Here is a 14809-nt window from a genome sequence, read left to right on the forward strand (position 1 = left end):
CTAAGAATCTGCGTATTATAAATTGGACTCCATGTTCCCTGTCTAGAAATTGTTTTAGCCTTAAGCTGCAAAGAGCATAGCCAGACAGAGAGGGCCAGGGTGCGTTCATTATGTAAATAACCTAAGAAAATAAAAACAAGGCCTTATAAAACTCTTTTAACTCTTAAAATCATACTTGATATCTGCAATAGTCTGCCTGGCTTCAATTCTTTCTTTACAAAACTAAATTTTATAAGGTCACGTCAATAGTTTTTTCACCTGTAGCTTCTAAGTACTTTTTCATTTGCAGTTGTTTTGTTTTGTTTTTGCTCAAGATCCTCCTAAATTTGATCAGTCTGCCTTCTGCACCCCTTTTCCCAAGCTTAGGCCCTTCAATAGGCTGCAAACATTGTTTACAGCTTGCTTCTCACATGGTTGAGCATCTGGAAAGGGCTGCTGTGGACTGCTCCTTGAAAATCATGTATCGGTTAGAAGTGGTACTATAGCAAATCTCGTTTGATATCTAACTCAAACTGGACTTCACTTGATTTTTTAAAAAATTTTCCCACATCAACTTTTCATCCTACTAGTCAACGAAGCCATTTCAAAGTATTATCAATCTTTTACAATAGTCTTCGCTTCTCCTGCTTTTGCTCTAGGAACAGATGAACCTCCTTTTCTGTTACATTCTCCTTCTTTTATATTCTCAGTCTTAGTTAATGACACTACCACTGCCTCAGTTTATCAAGCCTGAAGGCTGCATCGTGAGAGATGCCATGTCCTGCCTCCAAATCCCTCAAGCACTATAGGCAGCAATAATCAATATCACTCACCTTTTTCTTGCTCTATATTCTCCACTACTACCACTTCAGTTCAGACCATTATCACTTCTGACACTTTAGGCAAAGAAATCCTGACATAAACAGCTGAGATAAAATTGACTATAAATAAGAATATTAAGAGAGTATTGAACCACCAGGTAGTAAAATAAATGCTTAAAGTTTAATAACTGAAACAGTAGATTACAGGTGTAATAAGAGCCTGATCAATGAGAATGCAGAAAAAAATCAAAGCATTGCCAAGTAAAGATGGTGCTTCATTACCCAGTTCTACAAGAACTGAGTCATTAGCCACCTTGGTTGCTGATATCCTGAAAGTTTAGGACAGAGATCAGGAATAAGGCACTCTGTGCTCTGGGAAAACTGGTAGAACAGGCCTTCAGATAATTAGATACTCTCTGGAGAAAATTTTAAGAACTCATTGTCTTGCATGTTCTCATTCATAGAAAAGCCCTAACATCATTAACTGAGATGGCTCTTCTTCATGACTAGCAGCAACCCTCCACTGAGATGTGTGCTTGATTGCACACACCCCTTCTCCAAAATCTACCCCCACCACCACTTCTCCAAAATCTCCACCCCACACCTCTTCTGATCAATTCTTCAGAGTTCTCTGAAACGCTTCTCCTGGGCTACAGTTCTCAGTAAGTGCTCAAATAAAACTGAAACCCACAGCTCTCACATTTTTCATTTTTATTTCAGTCAACAGTATAAATAATAATTCTATATGAAAAAGATGAAATTTTAAAGCAGTAGGGGAAAATTCATTCAACAAATAATTTTAAATAATTTTTAAATAAAAATTTCCCAAAATTCCATGCAACAAAATTAATTGCAAGGAAAGTGTTTCCCTGGTGGCTCAGTGGTAAACAATCCTTCTGCCAGTGCAAGAGACATGGGCTCAATCTCTGGGTCTGAAAGATCTCCTGGAGAAGGAAATGGCAATCTACTCAATTCTTTCCTGGGAAATCCCATGCACAGAGGAGCCTGACAGGCTACAGTCCATAGCGTTGCAAGAATCAGACACAACTTAGTGACTAAACAGTAGCAAACCAAAAGGGAAAATGTCTGAAGAAGGTAAGGAGAGAATTATTTCTTAGCATCAATGGAAGTCTTAAAGGAAAAGACTAATAAATTTGACAACAGACATATAAAACACTTCTATAAATAAAAAATGAGCTTTAAAAAATAGAAAAAATATTTTACATAAAGAATTAATGTCCTGGATCTATGAAGATCACTTATTATTCACATAAAATAAGAATATTTAAGGACTTCTGCTTCTGGCTGAGTTTGGAGTTGACCAACTCTTCTACCTATGACAACTTGAGAAATGGATAGTTTTTCAAAATCTGTTTTAAGGAACAGGAGAGTCATCAGGGCAGTTGGGACTTAAGAGTCAAGATCTTGAAAGGCAGGGAAATACAAAGTAAGGGAAATCCAGTATTCTACACTTCTTTTCCCCTCAAGCCATTTGTGGATTAATAGTCGGCACCAAGAGAGACTGAGAAGCAAAGAAAATGTGCTAGTAAAAGAGGAAAGAAGCAGAGCTGAGTCTTAGCAGTTGCACATAGCTAGGGAGACAAAAATTGGGACTTGGGGCTAGCAAGGCATCTGTGCGTGCTAAGCCACTTCAGTCCTATCCAACTCTTTGTGACCTCAAGGACTGTAGTCCTCCAGGTTCCTCTCTCCATGGGATTCTCCAGGCAAGAATGTTGGAGTGGGTTGCCATGCCCTCCTCCAGGGGATCTTCCCAACTCAGGGATCGAACCCATGTCTCCTTCATGTTCTGCAGTGCATACGGATTCTTTACCACTGAGCCACTGGGGAAGCTCAGCAAGGTATCCAGGGAAACTCAAAGAAATGAGTTGTTCAGCGCCATGTTTCCCCTTCAAGATATGGTCTGTTCAAAAGCAGAACACGGTTGACTGTCTGAGAGAGTAGTTAGAAAGCTTCTTCTGTAAGGAGCTGCAGAAGCCAGAAGTGCTTTTCAGAATCTCATAGAGACAGGAAAACAGGGCCTGCCAAGGAGGAGGAAGGAGCTCCAGTAAATATCCCTTGCCTTCAGCAGGACCCCTGAAGACTGCTCCCTAAAAGACAGTGTTGACTGTAAACAAAATAGGCCTCACAAAAATTGAAGATCAGACTAAATTTCATTCAATCCCTGACTGGATTAAGGTAAACTGCCCATTTTAGTTCCATATGAAAGCTTTCTTAGGAGAAAAACAACCAGAACTCCAGAATTTCTAAAATTTTTTCAAGATAACATCTAGGGAAGGAGAGAAAGAAGGAAAGAAGGGAGGAAGGAAAGTGAATGAAGGAAGGAGAGAGAAAATAAGGATGCCAGAAAACAGGACAAAGAAAAAAAAAGAAGAGGCCATTAAAAAAAACCCATGGGAGTCTTAGATATAGGAATTATTGGGTGTGCAATTTTAAATAATTTCTGTTAATATGTTCAAAACTTTAAGATAAGAAGGAGAATTTCTGAAGATAATTGCCATTTATAAAAGCTATTCAATGAACATTCTAGAGTTGAAAATGCAATACAGCTAAAATTAAGAATTCAACAGTGATTTAACAGCAGTGTGGACATATAGTAAGAGAAAACTGTTGAACTGGAAATAGGGAGTGTAGAAAATATCTACACTATCTTTGGTGAAGATTGCTTAGACGTGTCCGAATCTTTGCAACCCCATGGACTGTAGTCTACCAGGCTCCTCTGTCCATGGGATTTTCCAGGCAATAGTACTGGAGCGGATTGCCATTCAGAGAGATATAAAAAATGAACTATTGATATTTGGCAAAACTAATACAATTATGTAAAGTTTAAAAATAAAATAAAAAAAAGAATAAAAAATGAACTATTAAGAATAGGATATAAGGGACAGTTCAGCCATATTGAAAAGGTTTTTACTTATGTGTAAACTGAGTCAATATGTGAACCGTGAACTTCCCGATGTTCAAGCTGGTTTTAGAAAAGGCAGAGGAACCAGAGATCAAATTGCCGACATCTGCTGGATCATGGAAAAAGCAAGAGAGTTCCAGAAAAACATCTATTTCTGCTTTATTGACTATGCCAAAGCCTTTGACTGTGTGGATCACAATAAACTGTGGAAAATTCTAAAAGAGATGTGAATATCAGAACACCTGATCTGCTTCTTGAGAAATTTGTATGCAGGTCAGGAAGCAACAGTTAGAACTGAACATGACAACAGACTGGTTCCAAATAGGAAAAGGAGTTCGTCAAGGCTGTATATTGTCACCCTGCTTATTTAACTTATATGCAGAGTACATCATGAGAAACGCTGGGCTGGAAGAAGCACAAGCTGGAATCAAGATTGCCAGGAGAAATATCAATAACCTCAGATATGCAGATGACACCACCTTTATGGCAGAAAGTGAAGAGGAACTCAAAAGCCTCTTGATGAAAGTGAAAGAGGAGAGTGAAAAAGTTGGCTTAAAGCTCAACATTCAGAAAACAAAGATCATGACATCCGGTCCCATCCCTTCATGGGAAATAGATGGGGAAACAGTGGAAAAAGTGTCAGACTTTATTTTTTTGGGCTCCAAAATCACTACAGATGGTGACTGCAGCCATGAAATTAAAAGATGCTTACTCCTTGGAAGGAAAGTTATGACCAACCTAGATAGCATATTCAAAAGCAGAGACATTACTTTGCCAAAAAAGGTCCGTCTAGTCAAGGCTATGGTTTTTCCTGTGGTCATGTGTGGATGTGAGAGTTGGACTGTGAAGAAGGCTGAGTGCTGAAGAATTGATGCTTTTGACCTGTGGTGTTGGAGAAGACTCTTGAGAGTCCCTTGGACTGCAAGGAGATCCAACCAGTCCATTCTGAAGGAGATCAGCCCTGGGATTTCTTTGGAAGGAATGATGCTAAAGCTGAAACTCCAGTACTTTGGCCACCTCATGTGAAGGGTTGACTCATTGGAAAAGACTCTGATGCTGGGAGGGACTGGGGGCAAGAGGAGAAGGGGACGACAGAGGATGAGATGGCTGGATGGCATCACTGACTCGATGGATGCGAGTCTGAGTGAACTCCGGGAGTTGGTGATGGACAGGGAGGCCTGGCATGCTTCGATTCATGGGGTCACAAAGAGTCGGACACAACTGAGCGACTGATCTGATCTGATCTGAAACTGAGTCATAACATAAAAGAAGAAAGAGAATAGAGGGAAAAGCAACATTTCAAGAAACAGTGGTTGAAGATTCTCCAAAGCTAAAAAAGACTTTGATACTTAAAGAATTGCCAAGAATACCAAAGAGGATAAATACAAAGAAAAACATACCAAAGAACAACACATTAAAACATTTAAAAAGCAAAGTCAGAGAGAATATCTTAAATGCAATACATGGAAAAAAAAATCATCATCTTCAAAGTATTAACAGTAAGACAAAAGCTGACTTATTAACAAAAACCAATAAAGCCAGAATACACAGAATCATTAAAATCCTGAGAAAATAACTACCAATTTAAAATTCTACTTCCAGAGAAAATAATCTACAAAAGTTAAAGGAAATATTTTCAGACAAAAAAAAAACAAAATAGTTTGTCTTTAGTAGGCCTGCACTAAAACAAATACTAAAGGGTGCTTTTCAGACAAAAAAAAAATGATCTCAGACCAAAAACCAAAAATACAAGGAGGAATGAAGAGGGCAAATACATGGGTTAACTGAATAAATGTTGGCTGTACAAAACAATAATTTTAATGATTTAAAAATTTAAAATATATGCAAACTATTTATAGCTAAACGATAATGCAAAAAAAATGATAATACTAATACAAGTATCTAAAGATACTAGTAAATGAATTTAAATGTTCCAAGTTTCTGGCCTTCTAGAGAAGTTGTAAAAGTACTTGTTAGCATTGGACTGAAATAAGAATGTGTGTTATAATTTCTAGGAAAACCACTAAAACACAATAAGTGGAATCATTGAGTTTTTTTTTATTAACCCAGAAAAAAAGGCAAGGAAGGAAAGAAAAGGAACCTTAAATTAGCAGGAAAAATAATAAGGTGGTAGCATAAACTCAACTATATTGTTTATTGAATTAATTTGAATTAATAAAAAAATAAATATTAGCTAATAATCTGAGTAATAAACTAATATTGGCAAAATGTATTCTGAAAATATATATTACTTAAAAAAATATACTTTAAGTACACAGAAAATCTAAAGCCAAAGGGGTAGAAAAATCTACAAGACAATATTAAATAAAAGAAAGCTCAGGAAACTACACCTATATCAGATAATGTAGATTTAAGCACAAAAACCATTATTAGACATGCTATGCTATGCTAAGTCACTTCAGTCGTGTCCGACTCTGTGCGACCCCATAGACGGCAGCCCACCAGGCTCCCCCGTCCCTGGGATTCTCCAGGCAAGAACACTGGAGTGGGCTGCCATTTCCTTCTCCAACACATGAAAGTGAAAAGTCAAAGTGAAGTCGCTCAGTCGTGTCCGACTCTTAGTGACCCCATGGATTGCAGCCTAACAGGCTCGTCCGTCCATGGGATTTTCCAAGCAAGAATACTGGAGTGGGGTGCCATTGCCTTCTCCGATTATTAGACATAAAAGTACTTAATAATGAAAAAGTGATCAACTCACAAGGAAGTCGTCAGCCCTAAATCTGTAATGAACCCAATAACACAGCTTCAAAGTATCTAAAGAAAAATTAACTAAATGAAGACAAAGAATCCACCCTCAGAGTAAGAAACATTTACACATACGTTCAACAGCTGTTAGAACCACCAAATATTTAACTCATGAAATCCACATGGCTAATGATACTTACTCACATATACTGAAAACTGATGTGATCTATCTTGAAATCTAACTTTATATTTAAATCAGTTTGATCTAGTATAATCAGATACAACCAAAGATTTATTTATACCATCCACTGAAGCACTTTCTATTTTTAATGGCCAAAAACGGGAGAAAAAAAATAAGAACGGAGAAGTATTCTGTTGACAGAATGCTGGATTTGTTTACTCTGGGGTAAGTGTATCATGGGCCATGGCAATCCCTTGCCCATTCCATAAGGAATTTTAGCCAAGTTTCTGATGGAAAAATGGTCTTCTACTGGAAGCCCAAGCCTCAGAACAGTAATGCACAAGGTCAGAATTGTTCATTTTCCTACTGAAGAAAATTCTAATGTCTCTTGCCCAATCCTCCCCCTAGCAACAGAAGAATAATTTTATACTAATCTTTTTAGCCCTTTTTTCTCCAATTATTTAGTTTGTTTTCTCTAGGGCATCACAGGACAATGGTGATGCAGGGACTAAAACCATCCCCCACAGCAATCCTGTGGAAACAATAGCAGAAGTCACCCAGGGGCCTCTTTAATGAGACAGGTAAGAGCTCTGGGACCACAATTAGGTAGGGCCTATGAGCAGTGGAAACAGTGTCAGACTTTATTTTTTGGGGGGCTCCAAAATCACTGCAGATGGTGACTGCAGCCATGAAATTAAAAGACGCTTACTCTTTGGAAGGAAAGTTATGACCAACCTAGATAGCAGATTGAAAAGCAGAGACATTACTTTGCCAACAAAGGTCAGTCTAGTCAAGGCTATGGTTTTTCCAGTGGTCATGTATGGATGCGAGAGTTGGACTGTGAAGAAGGCTGAGTGCTGAAGAATTGATGCTTTTGACCTGTGGTGTTGGAGAAGACTCTTGAGAGTCCCTTGGACTGCAAGGAGATCCAACCAGTCCATTCTGAAGGAGATCAGCCCTGGGATTTCTTTGGAAGGAATGATGCTGAAGCTGAAACTCCAGTACTTTGGCCACCTCATGCGAAGAGTTGACTCATTGGAAAAGACTCTGATGCTGGGAGGGCTTGGGGGCAGGAGGAGAAGGGGATGACAGGATGAGATGGCTGGATGGCATCACTGACTCGATGGATGTGAGTCTGAGTGAACTCCGGGAGTTGGTGATGGACAGGGAGGCCTGGCGTGCTGCAGTTCATGGGGTCGCAAAGAGTCGGACACGACTGAGCGACTGAACTGAACTGAACTGATGAGCCCTTTGTCAGCCTGAAGAAATTATGAAAGACAGACAGCCCTTGATCTTCCCAATAAAGATTTTTTGAGTTTACATCTCTCAGGGGGCATTTGAGGCAGGAGGTAGATGCCCCCAACACCCCAGGGTAAAGTGATTGGAGATTCATTCCATGTGGACTGAAACTCGAAGACAAGAACAGCTGGATAATTAAGGCAGGAGTCTGGGCCCTGCCCAGACCACTATTTCTCGTTCTCAAAGTCAAGAGACCTCCCTGACCACATATGCTCAGAAAGGCTCCGTGGAGTTCAAAGGGGGAGTGATGTCAAGGAATGCTATACCGATAAGCCTTTTGGGTAGAATCCATCTTTGCTAAGAGTCGTGTGAGCACACATGAGAGAATCCTGAGATGTACCAAATATGGACTGTGAACCAGGCAAATGAAAATGATTGGCCAAAGGAAACTTGGAAGAAATGCTCCGTGAAAGCAATTCAAACCACCACAAGTGCGTGCTCAGAGACTGTCTCTCCGAGTCTCCCCGTGTGTCTATCCACATGTACTGTTCTTTTTCCTCCTAATAAATACTTTACTTGCTTCAGTAAAAAAAAAAAAAAAAAAAGAATGGAGAAATATTTACATCAATTATCCACATGACTACACTATGCCACTACAAAAAATTTTTTCAAAGAAAACTCTGTTATGAAAAATGCTAACTATATTAAAAATTGAGGAGAGAGGATAGCAGCGTAGAAAAAATATAGATTAGGTACCAAAGTTTATATTCCTAATGTGTATGAACGTGTGTTTTTATTTTAATTTTTAGAGTGTGTGTTTTTAGAAGAAAAAAAATTAAAGATCAAAGTCAATGAACGACAAAAGATGTTTTTCCTCTTGACAAACAGATTTTTTTTTTTAATTCTGTGGTTTTTATCACCTTCTTTGCACAGTTTTCACCGAAGCCACATATTGCCCTGTTCCTCTTTATTATATCCTGTGGATTTTTTTTTATTCCTTATCTTACCTTCATATTCATAGTTATGCCCTTTTCCTAAATACTCTTTTATGGCTTTCCTCATTTTCCTATTTTTCTACCTTCCACATCTTGGTTCTTTTGCTCTCACTCAGAACATCTGTCTTGAGTATTCAAATGCAAATTTTAAGTGTTACATCTCCAGCCAGTTTTTGTCAGGAAAGAAAGTAAGCCCAAAGGTACTGGTTTTTCAATATTTTCAAGAAAAATTTAAGATAATGCTTTTTTTGTGTGAAATACCTTTATATATCTGCAACTAATACTCATTTAAAAAAATGATGGCCACATTATAATTTTTATGAATTACTTGATCTATACTAAATATTCTCAGAAAAGGTAATGCTAGCCAAAAATAAGTAGATCAAAGGGTTTCCCATTATGACTTTGATGCTTTGATCTGTACTGGTATAGTGATGGCTTCTAAATTTGTGTCTCTGTCCTCAAATTCTGAGATTCAGATCTATATAAAACCTTTTGGATAATTTTCAAACCTTAAATTAAGCATGCCCCAAATTGAATATTTAATTCCTTTTGCTGTCCCCATTTCCACCCCACCCCCATTCACAATCTGTCTCCTCTTTCTATATTTTCTATTTCAGTAAATAACACCACTCTCCATCCAACTCTCCAAGCCAAAATCCTAGGTCTTATTAATGATACTTTCCTCTCTGCCATCCGCTCAACCAAATGATTACTGAGGGAATCCAGGTCTACTGTTGGGACATTTCTCAAGTCTGCTACCTCTCCCCAGGCTTACTGAGCCTATGTGATGAAGGCCACCACCCAACCCTCTCCAATATTAAGGTAAAAGCTCTCAGACTATCAAATGTTTAAAACCTCCTTCCTCACTGTTAGTGTAGTGTTAGTCACTTAGTCATGTCTGACTCTTTGGGATCCCATGGACTGCGACTCCATTCAACTAGTATGAGCTTTCCAGGTGGCACAGTACTAAAGAATCTGCCTGTCAAGCAGGACCCAGGGGTTCAATCCCTGGGTCAGGAAGATCCTCTGGAAAAGGGAATGTTAACCCAACTCCAGCATTCTTGCCTAGAGAATTCCATGGACAGAGGAGTTTGGTGGGCTACCATCCATGGAGTTGCAAAGAGTCAGACGTGAGTGTGTGACTAACACACACACACACACACACACACACACACACACAATCATTCTAAAGTATGAATCTGACTAAGCCATTCTCCTTATTACAACTCTTTTGGAAGCTTATTCTTCAGTGTTTATTATCTCCCCTGCAATAAATAAATTGCAAGCTATAGGAACTCTTACAGTCTGCTCCATAGGACATGTGGCCAAAACTGACCCCTTTATAGACAAAGCATCCTGTGCTTGAAATTTGGTCCTTTACTTTTAGGAAAAGAACGAATAAATACTTGTGACTGAAAGCTTTTGTCCTTGGGTAAGGCCTCCCTGGTGGCTAATTGGTAAAGAATCCCTTAGTCAGGAAGATCCCCTGGAGAAGGAACTGGCAACTCACTCCAGTATTCTTGCCTGGGAAATCCCATAGACAGAGGAGTCTGGTAGGCTATGGTCCATGGGATCGCAAAAGCGTTGGACATAATTTAGTAACTAAACAACAACAATAAGCAGAAATGTCTAATGGCATTTCTCCTAGAAAGATTCATTTCATTTATTCCTACTTTTTAAGGAAACTCCATACTGTTTCCTTTGGAATTCCACTCCAAACTCCATAGTGGTTGTATCAATTTACAATCTCACCAACAGTGCAAAAGGGTTCCCTTTTTTCAAAACCCTCTCCAGCATTTATTATTTTTAGATTGTTTTAATAATGGCCATTTCTGACTGGTGTGACATGATATCTCATTGTAGTTTTGATCTGCATTTCTCTAATAGAGTGATGTTGAGCATCTTTTCATGTGTTTATTAGCCATCTGTATGTCATCTTTGGAGAAATGTCTGTTTAGGTCTTTATTCCACTTTTCGAATGGTTTGTTTGTTTTTCTGGTATTGATTTGTATAAGCCACTTGTATATTTTTGAAATTAATCCTTTGTCAGTTGTTTCATTTGCCATTATTTTTTCCCATTCTGAGGGTTGTCTTTTTACCTTGTCTATAGTTTCCTTTGCTGTGCAAATGCTTTTACATTTAATTAATTGTTTATTTTTGCTTTTATTTCCATTACTCTAGGAGCTAAGTCATAGAGGTTCTTGCTGTAATTTATGTCATAAAGTGTTCTGCCTATGTTTTCCTCTAAGAGTTTTATAGTTTCTGGTCTTATGTTTAGATCTTTAATCCATTTTGAGTTTATTTTTGTGTATGGTGTTAGGAAGTGTTTTAATTTCATTCTTTTACACAGGGGCTTCCCTGGTGGCTCAGATGGTAAAGAATCTACCTGCAATACAGGAGACCTGGATTCAATCCCTGGGTTGGGAATATCTCCTGGAGAAAGAAATAGCAACCCACTCCAATATTCTGGCCTGGGGAATCCCATGGACAGAGGAGCCTGGCTGGCTAGACTCTGTGGAGCTGCAAAGAGTTGGACACAACCGAGTGCCTAACACTTTCACTTTCATGGTGTTAGGAAGTGTTCTAATTCCATTCTTTTATATGTAGCTGTCCAGTTTTCCCTGAAGCGTTAATTGAAGAGACTATCTTTGCCCCATTATATATTCTTGCCTCCTTCATAAAAAATAAGGTACTTTTAGGTGCATGGGTTTATCTCTGGGCTTTGTATCTTGTTCCATTGGCCATATTTCTGTTTTTGTGCCAGTACCATACTGTCTTGATGACGATAGCTTTGCAGTATAATCTAAAGTCAGGAAGTTTAATTCCTCCAACTCCATTCTTCTTTGTCAAGATTTCTTTGACTATTCAGAGTCTTTTGTGTTTCCATATGAATTGTGAGATTTTTTTTTTTTTTGTCCTGCTGCTAAGAGTCGAACACGACTGAGCAACTTCACCTTCACTTTTCATTTTCATGCATTAGAGAAGGAAATGGCAACCCACTTCAGTGTTCTTGCCTGGAGAATCCCAGGGACAGCAGAGCCTTGTGGGCTGCCATCTATGGGGTCGCACAGAGCCGGACACAACTGAAGCAACTTAGCAGAAGCAGCAGCAGCACTGAATCTGTAGATTACATTTGGTAGTATAGTCAGTTTCACAATATTGATTCTTCCAACCCAGGAATATCTGGGATGGAATATCTCTGCATTTGTTCATGTAGTCTTTGAAATCACCATATGACCCAGCAATCCCACTACTAAACATATAACCTGAGGAAACCAAATTTGAAAAAGACACATGTAACCCAATGTTATTGAAGCTCTATTTACAATAGCTAGGATATGGAAGCAACCTAGATGGGGAAACAGTGGGAACAGTGCCTGACTTTATTTTTCTGGGCTCCAAAATCACTGCAGATGGTGATTGCAGCCATGAAATTAAAAGATGTTTACTCCTTGGAAGGAAAGTTATGACCAACCTAGAGAGCATATTAAAAAGCAGAGACATTACTTTGCCAACAAAAGTCCATCTAGTCAAGGCTATGGTTTTTCCAGTGGTCATGTATGGATGTGAGAGTTGGACTATAAAGAAAGCTGAGCACCGAAGAATTGATGATTTTGAACTGTGGTGTTGGAGAAGACTCTTGAGAGTCCCTTGGACTGCAAGGAGATCCAACCAGTCCATCTTAAAGGAGATCAGTCCTGGGTGTTCATTGGAAGGACTGATGTTGAAGCTGAAACTCCAATACTTTGGCCATCTGATGCAAAGAGCTGACTCATTTGAAAAGACCCTGATGCTGGGAAAGATTGAGGGCAAGAGGAGAAGGGGATGACAGAGGATGAGATGGTTGGATGGCATCACCGATTCAATGGACATGGGTTTGGTTAGACTCCAGGAGTTGGTGATGGATAGGGAGGCCTGGCGTGTTGCGGTTCATGGGGTCACAACGAGTCAGACACAACTGAGTGACTGAACTGAACTGAGCTGAACTGAGATGTCTATTGACAGATGTGGAACATTTATAGAGTAGAATATTACTCAGCCATTAAAAGGAATGCATTCGAGTCAACCCTAATGAAGTGGATGAACTTGAGCCTATTATACAAAGTGAAGTAAGTCAGAAAGAGAAAAACAAATATCGTGTACTAACGTATATATATGTAATCTATAGAGATGGTACTGATTAACCTATTTGCAAAGCAACAATGGAGACACAGACACAGAGAACAGACTTACAGACATGGCTGGTGGAGTTGGGGAGGAAGGAGAGGGTGGAATGTATAGAGCGAGTAATATGGAAACACACAGTACCAGTTGTAAAATAGATAGCCAAAGGGAATTTTCTGTATGACTCAGGGAATTCAAACCAGGGCTTGGTAACAACCTAGAGGGGTGGGATGGGGAGGGATGTGGGAAGGATGTTCAAGTGGGAGGACACATGGGTAAACCTATGGCTGATTCACATTCATGTTTGGTAGAAACCAACACAACACTGTAAAGCAATTATCCTTCAATTAAAAAGAAATAAATTTTTAAAAGATGCATTTCCCATCACTATAATAATTCAAATATGCTTCAAAAGTTCCTTTTGAAAAAAATCTGTTTCTGTTGAGAAAACTCTCTGAGCTCGCTGCACAATGCTTCTACTAAAGAATAGAGATGGACCTGCCCATCAATAAACCTCAAAGTTGATACTAGAGTTATAATTGTAGCCCCCCTCAGAGCTCAGATGGTAAAGAATCTGTCTGCAATGAAGGAGACCTGGGTTCAGTCCCTGAGTCAGGAAGATCTTCTGGAGAAGGGAAGGGCAACCTGCTCCAATATTCTTGCATGGAGAATTTCATGGACAGAGGAGCCTGGTGGCCTACAACCTATGTGGTCGCAAAGAGTCAGACACCACTGAACAACTAACACACACAGGTATAACTAGTGTAATCACTGCCAATGATTTCTGCCCTAAGAAAGCCATGTTGGATAAAAGAGAAAAAAAAAAAAAAGAAAAGAAAAGTAATGGAAAAAAACAAAAAATGCTAAAAATAGGCTTTGTATAAAATGTCCATTCCTTTGCTAATCTCTGTGTATCTACTTTGTTGAAATTTGAGCAGAACTACTTGAATACTAAAAAACAAACAAAATCCCCTCACTACATAAACTACAAAGCAGTATTTTAATATCTGAATATGACAATATTCCTTTGAGTGAAAACTAAACCTTAGAGAATATTTTCACTGGTAGCTAAATCTCTTCATTTTATAAAGCTTTCTCTTCATTGTTTATTTTGAAAAATAAAAAATTTGGTCTTGTCTAGAAAAGAGGAAGCACTCCCTGATTTTTGCTCAAAATGTGGAATTTATTAGTTCAAGTCACTGATGAGGTAAGAAGTAATTCTACCTACCAATAGCTGCTTCTGGAGAGCTGCACAATATTACCAGGGCATCAGGCTCAGTTTCCTGCTGCATGGATTGCACTTCAGGGACATCATGTGATTGTGTTGACCCCTAGCATCTCAAGATGTCCATAGGTCCAAGTGCAATGGGAAGAAACTATAATCATCCCTCAGTATTAGCAGGGGATTGGTTCCAGAAGCCCCACCTGCCATACCCAAATCGGATGTTCAAATCTCTTATGTAAAATGGCATAATACAATGAATATAAGCGGCCCTCCATAACTGCAGGTTTCTCATTCACAGATTCAACCAACTGTGGATGACAGACCTGTGGATATAGAGGACTGAATGTATCTTCTCTTTATATCAGGAAAAGTCCCAGGATAAGTTTTGATTAATTCAACTTGGTTTGCGTGTCTATCTCTCAGCCAATTATTGCGACTGAGAAAATGGAATATGCTAGTTGCCCAGATCTGGCTCATGTGCTTCACTTCAGATTTTATTAGGCAGTTGCCCCAGGTAAATCACAAACACCAAGCTGGGAGATAAGACTCAAAGGAAAATCAGTGTGCTATTAC

Source organism: Bos javanicus, chromosome 9, assembly GCF_032452875.1.
Source record: "Bos javanicus breed banteng chromosome 9, ARS-OSU_banteng_1.0, whole genome shotgun sequence".
Taxonomy (NCBI): domain Eukaryota; kingdom Metazoa; phylum Chordata; class Mammalia; order Artiodactyla; family Bovidae; genus Bos; species Bos javanicus.